Raw genomic sequence first — 16,258 nt, 5'->3', positions numbered from 1 at the left:
TAACGACATCTTGGCGTTCCGGCGTTTCAAGAATACCTTTTTCAAGTAGTGGGCACAAAATGGAGATTAACCTGTCGCCTAGCCAATGCACTCCATTGAGAGGCGGACGGAAACGAGGCTCCGACGACATCTTGTCGCAGACGGGCGCAGTGAGCAATGGCTCAGTAATGAGTCCGCAGCCAAATCATGCGGACAACAACAATGACGCCAAGAAGGTGAAACTGGACAAAAACAATGGCAAACCGTCCAAGGTGATACACATCCGCAACATCCCTAACGACGTGACAGGACAGTGCTGGTGGAACAAAGAGTAAGTACTTCATTGTTGTGCTACAAATGTACTTGTACTAATTACTGTTTCTCTGTTACATGACGCACATGGAAAATGACGAATAAAGTGAAACAATATTAGGGATTGCAGGTTCGAGTCCTGTCACGGTCGCCAGTGTGGCGAAATAAATAAAAAACATTTTATATTTTAAATTCCACGTCATTGTTGATTTAATCAGAGTTCTCACCTTAGACGTAGAATTAGTCCTTCTGCCACAATATTAATTCATTAGTCGCCATCGATGTTCTTCTCTTTGTTGACCGTGTGTACCATCATGAGTCGGCATCGGTTCACTTCACGAAGACGGTGGAAACCAAGGAATACTATGCTACGTCGCTATAAATAATTTTCGTAACACTTCGATACTTTTCACTATTTTTTATTCACAACACAATAAGACTTGCTGTGCTCATCGCACAAACCATAATTACCAACCACATGGCTGCCTTTCCGCACAGTCCAAAATCACGTCCATCCTCCACAAGGCAACAATCGAAAGTGTCCCTTAGCTCCTTGGAGTATCAAACAAAAGAGAATCCAATGTGAACTCTACAAAGATTACAATATACATGCCTCTCAATTTATCTTTGGCGCAGCTTTTAAGATATCGTATGTCTCTGCATAGGAATGTGTCATTACAACGGTTACCAAAAACCCTGTGACGAAACGCGCCGCTCTTCTTCGGATCTTCTCTATCTCCTCCGTCAAACCGATCTGGTACGGATCCCACACTGATGAGCAATACTCAAGTATAGGTCGAACGAGTGTTATGTAAGCCACCTCCTTTGTTGATGGACTACATTTTCTAAGGACTCTCCCAATGAATCTCAACCTGGTACCCGCCTTACCAACAATTAATTTTATATGATCATTCCACTTCAAATCGTTCCGCAGCATACTCCCAGATATTTTACAGAAGTAACTGCTACCAGTGTTTGTTCCGCTACCAGGCGGCTTCCTCTTTCATTTCTTACCGGCCAATCCATATTCACCTACTACGTTTCCTTCTATCCCTTTTCCTACTACCGAACTCCAGTCACCCATGACTATTAAATTTTCGTCTCCCTTCACTATCTGAATAATTTCTTTTATTTCGTCATACATTTCTTCAATTTCTTCGTCATCTGTAGCGCTAGTTGGCATATAAACTTGTACTACTGTAGTAGGCGTGGGTTTCATGTCTATCTTGGCCACAATAATGCGTTCACTATGCTGTTTGTAGTAGCTTACCCGCATTCCTATTTTTTTATTCATTATTAAACCTACTCCTGTATTACCTCTATTAGACTTTGTATTTATAACTCTGTATTCGCCTGACCAAATGTCTTGTTCCTCCTGCCACCGAACTTCACTAATTCCCACTATATCTAACTTTAACCTATCCATTTCCCTTTTTAAATTTTCTAACCTACCTGCCCGATTAAGGGATCTGACATTCCACGCTCTGATCCATAGAACGCCAGTTTTCTTTCTCCAGATAACGACGTCCTCTTGAGTAGTCCCCGCCCAGAGATCCGAATGGGGGACTATTTTACCTCCGGAATATTTTAACCAAGAGGACGCTATCATCATTAACCATACAGTAAAGCTGCATGCCCTCGGGAATAATTACGGCTGTAGTTTCCCCTTGCTCTCAACCGTTCGTAGTACCAGCACAGCAAGGCTGTTTTGGTTAGTGTTACAAGGCCAGATCAGTCAATCATCCAGACTGTTGCCCCTGCAACTACTGAAAAGGCTGCTGCCCCTCTTCAGGAACCACACGTTTGTCTGGCCTCTCAACAGACACCCCTCCGTTGTGGTTGCACCTACGGTACGGCTATCTGTATCGCTGAGGCACGCAAGCCTCCCCACCAACGGCAAGATCCATGGTTCATTGGGGGGGGGGGGGGGGAGGTGCGAACATTACGGAAGGCGAACTACTCGCTGTTGAGAGGAATGTCGTTACACGTATTGCAAAATGCATTGAGGTTGACGGACATAATTTTGAGCATCTATTGCATTAATGTGGTATTTACAGGCAATCACGCTGTAACAGCATGCGTTCTCAGAAATGATAAGTTCACAAAGGTACATGTACCACATTGGAACAACCGAAATAAAATGTTCAAACGTACCTATGGTCTGTATTTTAATTTATAAAACCTACCTGTCACCAACTGTTCGTCCAAAATTGTGAGCCATATGTTTGTGACTACTCCAGTGCCACCTATCACAAAGCGAAAAAAGTGGTCCGACTAAAACATTCATATTTGTTTACGTACTACACGAAAATGTAATAACAATGGGGGTTCCTATTTTTAATAAAGTAGTTGATATCCGTTTGACCTTTGGCAGCGCCATCTAGCGGGCCAACCATTGCGCCAACTGGTTTCCCCCTTCAAGCTAGACAAGTTTCGTTTGACGCTTTTGTAGTGAGATATTTGGCCCGGTCACGATTAATTTTCTTATTGCAAGAAACAATTAAATACTTTTTTCTGGAAGAAGCGATTTTCTTCTGTCACTTACATCTTTTTATATGAAGAGAAAGATTTCGCAGGACAGTACATAAAAGAGGCTATGTCACTTACAGAAAAAGCATTAAGTTGCTTTTCATATTCTGCTGTAGCACCTAATTCCCATTCCGAAGACACATGAAACCTAGATGCCGTGCTTCAGTTTTCAGATTTATGTTACTAAGACACTTAGCTATTTCTCTTAATATATCTCGGTCGACAGCTGCTTCGTATACCTGCAGGCATATGATAGAAGATGTCCTTTTTCTTCCAAATGTATGTTTGAGGCTGAGAGGTTACTGAAACAGGTCTTAATAAACACTAATCTGCTCTGCAGACTTTTCTCATTGGAAGCACTAGTTTCAGCAGGGGTATTTGCTGCTTCATTTTTGTCCATCACGTCAGGCACCTTTTTCAGATCTTCTAAATGATTATTGTAATACAGAGCCGCTTCAGCCCATACTCCTTATCTTGTGAGAATTGGCTCTGGTGTTAGCGAATATCTTGCATCATATCAGTAAATAATTTCACTCTTTATGGCGCCTTCACAAACACTTTTCTCACGGAGTAAATTAGGGCAATTACATCCTGTAAATTCGTTCGAATTTCCTCCGCCAACCGGTGAACAGGATGTGCTAAACAAGTCATATGAATTGCCTTAAGATAAAATATCCGAAAATCTTGAGCAGCCTTAATCATGCATGCAGCTAAGTCTGTAACCATCACCAAGACTTTTTCCTCATTTTCTTTACCAGGCCACAAAACACTTAATTCGTTACGTACAACCCTAGCAACCGTTGAATGATTTATTTCTTCCAAAATCCTCGATTCAACGAGAAGGAGTGTTCCTAGTTCGGATTCCGTCTTTTTCCCACGACGACGTTGGCAATAAATCTCCCACACGAGTCGCTTGTTTCATCTAGAGATAACCACAAGCCTGAGTCGTCGATATCGTCCCTTATTTCTTGTATTACGGGAAAATAATTTTATTAAAAAATAGTAAGGATCACGGATGTAAGTTTGGGTCTCACTTTTGGGGGAATATGTTTACATAATTAATAAAGTACATCTTTCTTGATCGAAAACTAAACTAAACCAAATTCGCTGCTTATTTGTTCATTTTAAAATATTTTTGTGTAGTTCCTTTAAAAGTTTTAAGTAACTGACAAGTTTTTATAAAGCCCAAAATATCGGGGGGAGTTAGGCGTAGTTAACAGACAAACTAATTTCATTAAATAAATATTTAAACGTATCTCTTCATAAACTTTGCCACGGTAATTTTTCCTATGATTGATTTTCATTCGGATAATTTTCCCAGGAACATTAGAAACTCTTTATTATTTAACTTATTCAAAGGGACGTTTATTGAGACTAACGCTTCACAGATATCTTTCGGAAAATTACCGCTACTATCGTTTCAGCATCTACTTGCGGGAAGAGTAGCTGGTAAGGTTGACTGGATCTTGGCGTCATTTTTGACAGCATTTCTATGAGAAGCTGTCTGTAAATGTCATGTAATTTAGCACCTATAAGAATGATGTAAAAATAATATGAGTCCATTTCAGTTAAATAAAAACAACAATCATGAACTCGAAAAACGCACTGCTTTTTAAAATATTCTGAAAATACAAAATTAAAACTTAGGTGTTTTTCACTAGAAATATGATAGATAACAATCCTTCTACACAAACAGAGCAATAGAAGAGAAATTTGCTGCCTTCCTTCTCCTTAAAATACTGTGGTAAAACATTTGTATTTCAAGAAAACTTGCTGAAAAAGTAAAATACACTATACGACAAAAAAAGAAAAGACGCACGGCGAATGAATTATTCGAGTGGGACGGAATTCGGCAGACGTAACGTACCTGTACAAACAAATGATTACAATTTCAGAAAAACTGGATTATTTATTGAAAAGAAAAAGCTTTACGAATTGGGTAAGTTGGCCTTTTTACAAGCAATTATTCGGCGTGGCATTGATCGATAGTCGATGGATATTCTCCTGAGGTATATCGCGACAAATTCTGTCCAATCGGCGCGTTACATAGTCGAAATTCCAAGCTGGATGGAGGCCGCTGCTCCTATTGGTCTAAACATACTCATTTGGAGAGAGATCCGTTGATCTTGCTGTCCAAGGCAGGTTTTGGGAAGCACGAAGGCAAGCTGTAGAAACTCTCGCCGGGTGCGGGCGGGCATTATCTTGCTGAAATACACCGAATGGCACGAAAAACGCAACACCCAATAAATGATGTGTAATCTTTATGTAATATCTGTTTAATCAAAATGGAGCACTTCAACCAATTTTTTGAGGCGTGGCTTTGGGAGCAAACAGTGTAGTGCTGATTGTTTATTGCACTAGCGTTAATTGTTGTTTCCCACGCAACATAGCAAACGCATCACTGAATGTGAGCAAATAACGTTTTCCTGCCCTTGTAGCGCTTAGGGCGGGCGCACGCGGGAGACTTAAAGTGTCGCGCAACCATCTCGTCTTTGTTGCTTTCCTGTTGCTTCGGTGTTTGAGAGCTCGCACACGGTGACCAACTGTTTCCTGACAGCGGACCCATTTTCAAGAGTTTTTGCAGTGCAGTTGACCAATGCACAGAGATGGATTGTTTTGAGACTGCAGTGGTTTGTGCTCTTATCATTCGACAACGGACAAAACAACGAAAAAGGAAGTACTGGATTCGCCCGCTTATGTCTGAAATACTAAATAAAGGGAAATTCACTGTAATATTTCAAGAGCTAAAATGTTACCCAGAGAAATTCTTCAATTATTTCCGCATGAAAGTATCATCACTTGACGAGTTAGTCACAATTATTGCCATCACCTACCAAAATACAAATATGTGACTGGCGATTCCATCAGAAGTGAGGCTCGGAGCTACATTAAGGTGAGTTGCATGAAATTACACATTTTTTATTTAGTTTGATATTATTTATTACTCGAGAAAACCAGCTGATAACAGTTATCGTTACATTCTCTATAAAATATGTCCAAAACAACTGATTGAAACGGCAGAAAATGAGTGCAGGTATAAAGTTTAAACACTACTGTGTGTGATGACATCGTACATAGTTTGTGATACATCTGAAGGCACAGAAAAATTAGTCAGGTATGAGTTTACACGGTCGCAGTCATCAGGAGAAGTAAGGACGGCGCACGAGCTGTTTCCAGCCGTAGGTTGGTTGTCAGACACAGATGTTGCAGCAAACACTCGCGTAGGGGTGAAGAAGCTAGAATAGTGAACGCCACCACTGAAACTACCACGTGCGTCATTTCGTAGACACGTGTTCTGGAAACGTCTTATTACCTGAAGAATCTCAATTTGTGCATCGATCATTCGGTGTGGCATAGTTACAAGAGAAAATGCTAAATGTGTTGCGGGGTCATCCATTGATGAAGCAGTTTCTTTCTTCCTTCGAAGTATATCGAGTACAGTTTCTTCATAACTCTTCTTATTTACATTGTAGGAGGTATGTGGAGAACGAACAATGGGTGCCCTTAGTACGTTCTCTGTTTCCTAAGATTTCTCATCACGTACTACTGGTTCAGCATTACCACTTGTTTCACGTACGGTACTTTTACGTTTGGTCGAAGAAATACAATTTGATCGTAAAATTTGTACTTTCGGCACTTTCCCGCTGGTTGTCCTGACTTCGCCGATTTTTGCTCGCGCAGTTCTCTTGCAAAGCATGTCCTTAGATTTTTCCATCTTCTTTGTACCAGCGTTTCTAGGAAACAAAGACAAGAAAGTGAAACGCTTGACATTGTTATAGATTTTAATTTATTTTCATAAAATAAAAATGAAATCTATTATAATTCAATTACTTTAAATCATTTACGAAATTTCATAAATTATTATAACTTCTCTTCAGGTATCTAGCAACTGAATCAAGTTTCAACGATCCTTCATACAACTACTTGATTGGTGCCAGCACAATCCGCGAAACAGTGAAAGCAATACGCACTGAAATATGGAATGTTTTGCAACCTATAGTTAAGCCAGAGAAATGTGAAGAAGAGTGGTTGCACATTGCTCAACAGTTCTATAAAAATACCCATTTCCCCAACATCATACGTGCCATAGAAGGAAAACATAATCGAATAATACAACTTCAAAGTTCTGGCTCTGAATATTTTAATTATAAGAAATTCTTTCTGTGGTGTTGATGGCATGGGTCGATGCTGAATATCAATTTGTCTTCATAGATGTTGGTGCAAATGGAGCAGCAGGTGATTCCTCAGTTTTTAATAATTCGAATATGAGCAAACGTAGCCTCCTGAACATACCGAACGACGGAACATTGCCTAACAAGCCGAAAGGCAAACCAGTGCCTTTTTGTTTGGTTGCTGATGAAGCTTTTGGTTTATCGAGGCACATTTTGCGCCCATTTGTTAAAAAAACGCTAATCCCATTAAAGAACATTTTCAACCGTAGGCATACAACAACTTGCCGTATGGTTGAATGCACATTTGGCATACTGGCGAACAAATGGCGTATTTTCTTGTTGTTACTATCGATTTCTGCGATACAATAATCAAATCACAATGTGCACTCCACAATTTTGAGCGCCGAAGAGATGGAATCAGCTTTACAGATATGGCTTATGAGTGTCCACTGCAGACTACGGAAATTGGCTGGAACTATATCTGCTGTCAATATACGCAACTATTTTGCAATCTACCGGGTGATCAAAAAGTCAGTATAAATTTGAAAACTGAATAAATCACGGAATAATGTAGATAGAGAGGGACAAATTGACACACATGCTTGGAATGACATGGGATTTTATTAGAACCAAAAAAAAATATAAAAGTTCAAAAAATGTCCGACAGATGGCGCTTCATCTGATCAGAATAGCAATAATTAGCACAACAAAGTAAGACAAAGCAAAGATGATGTTCTTTACAGGAAATGCTCAATATGTCCACCATCATCCCTCAACAGTAGCTGTAGTCGTGTAATAATGTTGTGAACAGCACTGTAAAGCATGTCCGGAGTTATGATGAGGCATTGGCGTCGGATGTTGTCTTTCAGCATCCCTAGAGATGTCGGTCGATCATGATACACTTGCGATTTCAGGTAACCCCAAAGCCAATAATCGCACGAACTGAGGTCTGGGGACCTGGGAGGCCAAGCATGACGAAAGTGGCGGCTGAGCACACGATCATCACCAAACGACGCGCGCAAGAGATCTTTCACGCGTCTAGCAATATGGGGTGGAGCGCCATCCTGCATAAACATCGTACGTTCCAGCAGGTGTTTATCAGCCAGGCTGGGAATGACGCGATTCTGTAACATATCGGCGTACCTCTCACCCGTCACGGTAGCAGTTACAAAACCAGAATCACGCATTTCCTCGAAGAAAAAAGGCCCGATAACGGTTGACGTGGTAAATCCAACCCATGCCGTGACTTTCTCGTCGTGCAATGGAGTTTCCACGACAGTTCTAGGATTTTCGGTAGCCCAAATTCTGCAGTTGTGGGCGTTGACAGACCCCCGGAGCGTGAAATGAGCTTCTTCGGTCCACAACACGTTACTTAACCAGTTGTCATCTTGCGCCATCTTTTGAAACGCCCACACCGCAAATGCCCTCCGCTTCACTAAATCACCAGGTAACAGTTCATGATGCCGATGGATTTTGTACGGATAGCATCGGAGGGTACGCTTAAGTGTCAACCAAACAGTAGTGTATGGAATACCGGTGCGACGCGCGACTGCACGAGTGCTGACTTCCCCGTGCATAGACGAACCCGCTACAGTCTCCATTTCTTCCTCAACTGTCTCAGCAGCATTACGCCTTGTGCTCGGTCGGCCACTACGGGGTCTATCGTCTAAGCAACCCGCGGCTTCGAACTTCGAAATCATTCTCGCCACAGCTGCATTTGTCAACGGACCTTTACCCGTTCGAATCCCCTTCCTATGGCGATAGGGTCGTAATGCTGAACTAGCACACTCCCCATTCTGATAATACAGCTTCACCAAAAGCGCCTTTTCAGGTAACGTCAACATGCTGCGACTGCTGTCACATCTGATTCTCTCTCTCATTACAGTACCTTTTATACACGATTGTCATGCGCAGTCACTGACGTTTTGCTGTCCAGCGCCATGAGTCGGACATTCTGAGAACTTTGTTTTGTTGTTGTTGTTTTTGTTGTTGTTCTAATAAAACCCCATGTCATTCCAAGCATGTATGTCAATTTTTACCTCTACGTTATTCCGTGGTTTATTAAGTTTTCAAATTTATACTGACTTTTTGATCACCCGGTAGTTTACGTCCCTTGGAGGATATATTCCGTGGCAGTACGATGGACTCTGATTTCACTACGATTCAACAACAGTGAAAAACTTACTTGTTCTATGCATAAAACATTATTAAGAAGTGTAGTAGAATAACAATGTTAAAATACGTATATCAATAAAAGCCACTTTTTTTTTTGAATGCAGAGAGTTGTCCCCAGATCGTACTCCACACGTTCACACACTTCTCCCTATAGTTTGCTTTTAAAATTAGCGTTAGAATAATCTTTTAAGGTTTTATTCAACAATGCAGGCCTCTTTTCTACTTCATTTCAAATGATTCAAATGGCTCTGAGCACTATGGGACGTAATATCTGAGGTCATCAGTCCCACAGAACTAGAACTACTCAAACCTAATTAACCTAAGGACATCACACACATCCATGCCCGAGGCAGGATTCGAACCTGCGACCGTAGCGGTCTCGCGGTTCCAGACTGAAGCGCCTAGAACCGATCGGCCACACTGGCCGACCTACTTCATTTATGAGCAGTTCACTATCGATGTCTTCATCCCTCACAACAGCCATTTTACGAACTTCAAAGTTACCAACTGCAAACAACAGAGACAGCAACTACATTGTCGCACGTGTGCGCGCACACGTATAACCTGTGGGAGGGGAGACAGGATGGACACAGATGGTCGCCCTTCTGTCGGCGGCCAGAGCAGCTGAAAAGTTGTGTCGCTGTCGCGTCGCTCCGTTGTGTGCTCTTACATGTGTTCAGACTCTGTGGAAAAGACGAGACAGTTCCGCGACAAAAGTCCCTCGTGTGCGCCCGCCCTTATTGTACCCTGGATTGTTCCTGTCTCCATCACATGTGTTTGTAGGATCTTTCTGTGTCATCATCAGCTTTCTGGAGTGAATATGCCTTTAATCGCTGAACAAGCTGTTGCTTTGGAGGAAGATGGCTGCAGCACGCATTACGTGATGCATATGATAAATGTAAGATATTGCGCATACGTAGGAAAAAGAAATACACTATTGATGACAAACATCTGGAGACAGCGTCTGCCTAAAATATCTAGGCGTAACCATCCAGAGCGACAAGTGGAATGACCACACAAAATAGATATTGGGAAATGCAGGTACCAGACTCAGATTCATCCGAAGAATCTTAAGGAAATGTATCTCTTCCACGAAAGAAGTGGCTTATAGGGCGCTTGTTCGCCCGATTCTTGAGTATTGTTCATCTATCTGGCGTCCCTATCAGGTAGGACTGATAGAGGAGATAGAGAAGGTCCAACGAATAGCGGCGTGTTTCGTCACGGGATCGTTTAGCTGACGAGAAAGCGTTACGGAGATGCTATACAAACTCCACTGGCAGACGTTACAAGAGAGGCGTTGTTCATTACGGAGAGATTTACTATTGAAATTTCTGGACAGCACTTTTCAGGAGGAGCGGACAACATATTATTTCCCCCCACACACATCTCGCGTATTGACCACGAGGAGAAAATTCTAGAAATTTCCATTCGCTCTATTCGCGAGTGGAATAAGGTTGGAGGGATCAGATAGTGGTACCGAAAGTACCCTCCGCCGCACACCATTAAGTGGCTTGCGATGTATGATGGAGATGTAGATGTACGCTGCAGACGCGTTGAGGACTACACCTTCCACGATTTCCAGACCTGTACGAAGGTATAGAAAACTGGAGGCTTTGCTAGGAGGCCGGGAATAGGCACCAGAAGAGCAACATTGGAGAGAGATGACCGCATCTTAAAACTTCAAGTTCTCCGCATTCGTCACATCACCACTATTGAAGCACGAAATCGACTCCACCAGGTTCGTGGGGTCAATATTAGTGAGAGAATCATTCGAAGAAGACTGGAAGGCGCCAATATTCCCGCCAGAAGACCTGCTACAGGTCCAGAACTCACCAGAGAGCATTGCACAGCCCGACTGCCCTTTCGTAAGGTAAAATCTTGGTTGGACAGTACATCAATGGGATCAAGTGTTGTTCACGAATGAGTCGCGATTTGGCCTCTGATCACCTGACGGAAGAGATGGCGCCTGCAGAAGGCCAGGGGAACCATGTTCCCCTTGAACATTCTAATCCAGGACGCATTTTCAGGGTGGTTCTACGGTGGTGTGGACGGTTGTTTCGAACGGTTTTAACAGTCAGGTTGAACCGGAGACGAGAAGAAAACTGTATAACTGAAAATCGTTTGTTTCAACGATAACCGCCACCAAACGGTCCGACAGCCAGTAGTGATGGTCTGGGGTTCAGGTCCCATTTGTTTGTCAGCCCCAGCATCCTTACAGTACAGCGGTACGTCGATGATATTCTACGTTACATTCATGGGAAGCCATCCTGGGCTTAGGTTTTAGCAAGATAATGCCCTCCCACGCACGGCGAAAGTTCCCTCCTGCTTGTCTCTGCGCTTGCCAAACCCCACCCTGGCCAACAAGGTCGCAGTATCTCGCCCCAACTGAGAACGTTTTGAGCTTTACAAGCAGCGCCTTCTAGCTGTCTCGTGATTCTGACAGCCTAACGCGCCAATTGGACAGAATTTGTCACGATAACCCTCAGAAAGACAACCAACAACTGCAAGGACGGATTTGGACTTCGTGGAGCATGAGAGCCTTACCGCACATCGGTATGTGGAGGAAATCCTTCCGGAGCATGTTGTGCCTTTCGCTCCATTTATTGGTACCAATTTTACACTAATGCATGACGATGAAAGCTCACATGTCGCGAGAGTTCTTGGATGAAACAGGGATTCATGCTGTGGGTTGACCTGCTCGAAGATCTGATTACAAGACCTACGGAATGCCCTCCAGGAAGAATGGGATATGATTCATCAACAGGTCATTTCCGTATTAATCAAGAGCATGCCTGAAAGGTTGAGCGCCGTCATGCTTTCGAAGATGCGAACAGAGGTCTCCAAGATGAAAAATGTTCAAATGTGTGTGAATTCTTTAGGGACCAAACTGCAGAGGTCGTCGGTCCCTAAGCCTACACACTGCTTAACCTAACTTAAACTAACTTGTCCTTGACAACATACACACGCCCATGCCCGAGGGAGGACTCGAACCTCCGACGGGGGAACCGCCCGGACCGTGACAAGATGTCCAAGATCATCTCCGAGGTCTATGAAGTAACGTGTGAAGAGTATAACATCAAAACAGACGTGCATTACCTTTATGAACTTACTCAAAATTTCTTTGAAGTGTCCATCTCTAACTTCATTTGTTAAATTTGTTTATAATGGTCTTTCTTTTTTCATTGTTGGACACTGAAGTGGGACCGTACCACAATATTCTATCGTACGATAGTGGATTAGAGTTATAAAAGCGTCATAACTTCAAAATAAATTGTGTTTTTCGTGCCGGTCAGTGTATAAGGAATATAAGCCTAGGATGACTCGCCATGAAGGGCAACAAAACGGGGCGTTGGATATAGCTGCCGTACCGCTGTACTGTAAGGCTGCCGCGGATGAGAACCAAAGGTCTTGCTATAAAAAGAAGTGTCACTCCAGACCACTATTCTTCTTTGACGGACCGTACGCCGGCCACAGTCAGGTTGGTATCCCACTTCTGCCGGGGGCGTCTCCAGACACATCTTCGCAGGTCGTGGGGCTCAGTCAGAAGCGGGGCTCCTCACTGACGACAATTCTGCTCCAGTCAATGAGATTCCATCAATGAGATTCCACGCAGAAGATATGTCTGGAGACGCCACGGACAGTGTTGGGATGCCAAACTGCCTGCCGCCCTTTATACGATAGGAATGGAAAGAAACGATCAGTTAAAACCGACACCGGTATTTTAATTCTGAATAACCGGTATTATTTGGTATCTGTTCCGCCTCAATCATAAAATTTGTCGTAGCAACAGAGCTAAGGTACTCAGTTTTTAAGCAAAACTTATTTTTTTAAAAAGAGTAATGTTTGTTTATTCTCAGAATTAACATTTATTTGAAATACTGGTTTATCATAAACAGTGGAAAAAGCGATCAGTGCTATTTTAATTAGAGTCCCGACAGTTAGACACTGGTAACAAACACATGACTGCTTAGACAATACTGGAGCTGTTGACGCGTGGCGTGGTCCATTAGACGGCATGTGTGTACGTGCAGTGTGCAAGATTTGCCTCACCTGGTCTGCACAGCAGTTTTTCACCGTTATCCTCGAACTTCGGTTGTATGGCAGAATGGCACATCCCTGGTTTGGAAGTATTTTAAGAAGTGGGGCAGCAGTAAAGTGTAATGCTCCAATTGCTTTAAAAGATTAAAAACAGGACGAGACATAACAAACCTGCGATATCATCTAAGGAGAAAATATTCACAACGTTCCTTGGAAGAGAAGGTAAATTTGATGGATAAACCTATAATTTTATTCTCGAGGCAATAACTGAATCCTTAATTTTGTGGTTGCTTCAGGGTGAAAAATTGATGTCCACCAAAAGTGCTGATGCAAGGAAGTCATCAACGTATGACATTTCGCTCACGCCGTCGACGCACCCACCCTATTTGCTAGACACAAAGAGACCTATTTGTGTCACAGCTTCAACCCTATACCGATCTAGATCTCGTACTCCTAATCTTCACTAGAATTTTTCAGTTATCGCTCGAAGTTAACGTGTACACTGGAAATAGCAGCAATAAAAAACCGAAAATTGGTTATTTGAGAACCGGTTATTTCGAACGGTTTTAACAGTCAGGTTGAACCGCACACGAGAACAAAACTGTATAACTGAAAATCGTTTGTTTCAATGATAACCGCCACCAAATAGTCCGACACCCAGGAGTGATGGTCTGGGGTGCAAGTCCCCTTAGGTTGTCAGCCGCAGCATCTTTACAGTACAGAGGTATCACGATGATATTCTATGTCACGTTCATGGGAAGCCATACTGGGCTTACGTTTTAGGAAGATAACGCCCTCCCACGAACGGCGAAAGTTTCCCCTGCTTCTCTTTGAGCTTGCCAAACCCGACTTTGGCCAGTAAGGTCGCCGTATCTCTCCCCAACTGAGAACGTTTCGAGCTTTACGAGCAGGGCCGTCTAGCCGCCTCGTGGTTCTGACGACCTAACGTGCCAGTTGGACAGAATTTGTCATGATATCCCTCAGAAAGACAACCAGAAACTCTATCAGTCTGTCCCAAGCCGAAAAACTGCTTGTATGAAGGCCAGAGGTGGATCAACGCTTTATTCAAAAATGGTTCAAATGGCTCTGAGCACTATGGGACTTAACTGCTGAGGTCATCAGTCCCCTAGAACTTAAAACTACTTAAACCTAACTAACCTAAAGACATCACACACATCCATGCCCGAGGCAGGATTCGAACCTGCGACCGTAGCGGTCGCGCAGTTCCAGACTGTAGCGCCTAGAACCGCTCGGCCACTCCGGCCGGCAACGCTTTATTGACATGCTCAATTTGTGAAGCTCTTTTCCTTCAGAAAATAATATATTTTTTCTGAAATTGTAAATATTTATCTGTCTGTACACGTACATCTTATCTACCGTTCCATTCGGATAATTCCTTCGAGGTGCGTCGTTCTTTTTTTTTCTTAGAGTGCTTAAACGTGCACAAATTAGTGAAATATATACTAATTCCATATACAGGGTGGTCCATTGATAGTGACTGGGCCAAATATCTCACGAAATAAACGTCAAACGAAAAAACTGCAAAGATCGAAGCTTGTCTAGCTTGAAGGGGGAAACCAGATGGCGCTATGGTTGGCCCGCTAGATGGTGCTGCCATAGGTCAAACGGATAACAACTGCGTTTTTTTAAATGGCAACCCCCATTTTTTATTACATACTCGTGTAGTACGTAAAGAAATATGAATGTTTTAGTTGGACCACTTTTTTCGCTTTGTGATATATGGCGCTATAATAGTCACAAACATATGTCTCATAATTTTAGACAAACAGTTGGTAGCACGTAGGTTTTTTAAATTAAAATACGGAACGTAGGTACGTTTGAACATTTTATTTCGGTTGTTCCAATGTGATACATGTACCTTTGTGAACTTATCATTTCTCAGAACGCATCCTGTTACAGCGTGATTACCTGTTAATACCACATTAATGCAATAAATGCTCAAAATGATGTCCGTCAACTTCAGTGCATTTGGCAATACGTGTAACGACATTCCTCTCAACAGCGAGTAGTTCGCCTTCCGTAATGTTCGCACATGCATTGGCAATGCGCTGACGCATGTTTCAGGCGTTGTCAGTGGATCACGATAGCAAATATCTTTCAACTTTCCCCACAGAAAGAAATCCGGGGACGTCAGATCCGGTGAACGACCAATCTACCTGTCATGAAATATGCTATTCAATACCGCTTCAACCGCACGCGAGCTATGTGCCGGACATCCATCACGTTGGGAGTACATCGCCATTCTGTTATGCAGTGAAACATCTTGTAGTAAGATCGGTAGAACATTACGTAGGAAATCAGCATACATTGCACTATTTAGATTGCCATCGATAAAATGGGGACCAATTATACTTTTCCCATGATGTCACTGCCAAGGCCCTGCTTGTAAAGCTCAAAAAGTTCTCTGTTGGGGCGAGATACTGCGACCTTTTCCGCCATAGGTCATTTTAACCCGACAAGGTCGCTGATGTTCCACTTGTCGCAGCCACCGTGGATTTTCCGTTGCCCAATAGTGCATATTATGCCGGTTTACGTTACCGCTGTTGGTGAATGACGCTTCGTCGCTAAATACAACGTGTGCAAAAAATATGTCGTCGTCCCGTAATTTCTCTTGTGCCCAGTGGCAGAACTGTATGCGACGTTCAAAGCCGTCGCCATGCAATTCCTGGTGCATAGAAATATGGTACGGGTGTGGCTGATATTGATGTAGCATTTTCAACACCGACGTTTTCGAGATTCCCGATTCTCGCGCAATTTGTCTGCTACTGGTGTGCGGATTAGCCGTGACAGTAGCTAAAACACCTACTTCGGCATCATCATTTGTTGCAGGTCGTGGTTGAAGTTTCGCATGTGGCTGAACACTTCCTGTTTCCTTAAATAACGTAACTATTCGGCGAACAGTGTGGACACTTGGATGATGTCGTCCAGGATACCGAGCAGCATACACAGCACACGTCCGTTGGGCATTTTGTTCACAATAGCCATATATTAACACATCGACCTTTTCCGCATCTGGTAAACGGTTCATTTTA

Source organism: Schistocerca piceifrons, chromosome 6 (assembly GCF_021461385.2).
Source record: "Schistocerca piceifrons isolate TAMUIC-IGC-003096 chromosome 6, iqSchPice1.1, whole genome shotgun sequence".
Classification (NCBI taxonomy): Eukaryota; Metazoa; Arthropoda; class Insecta; order Orthoptera; family Acrididae; genus Schistocerca; species Schistocerca piceifrons.
The sequence above is the reverse complement of the archived record's forward strand: the minus strand, read 5'-3'. Positions refer to the sequence as shown.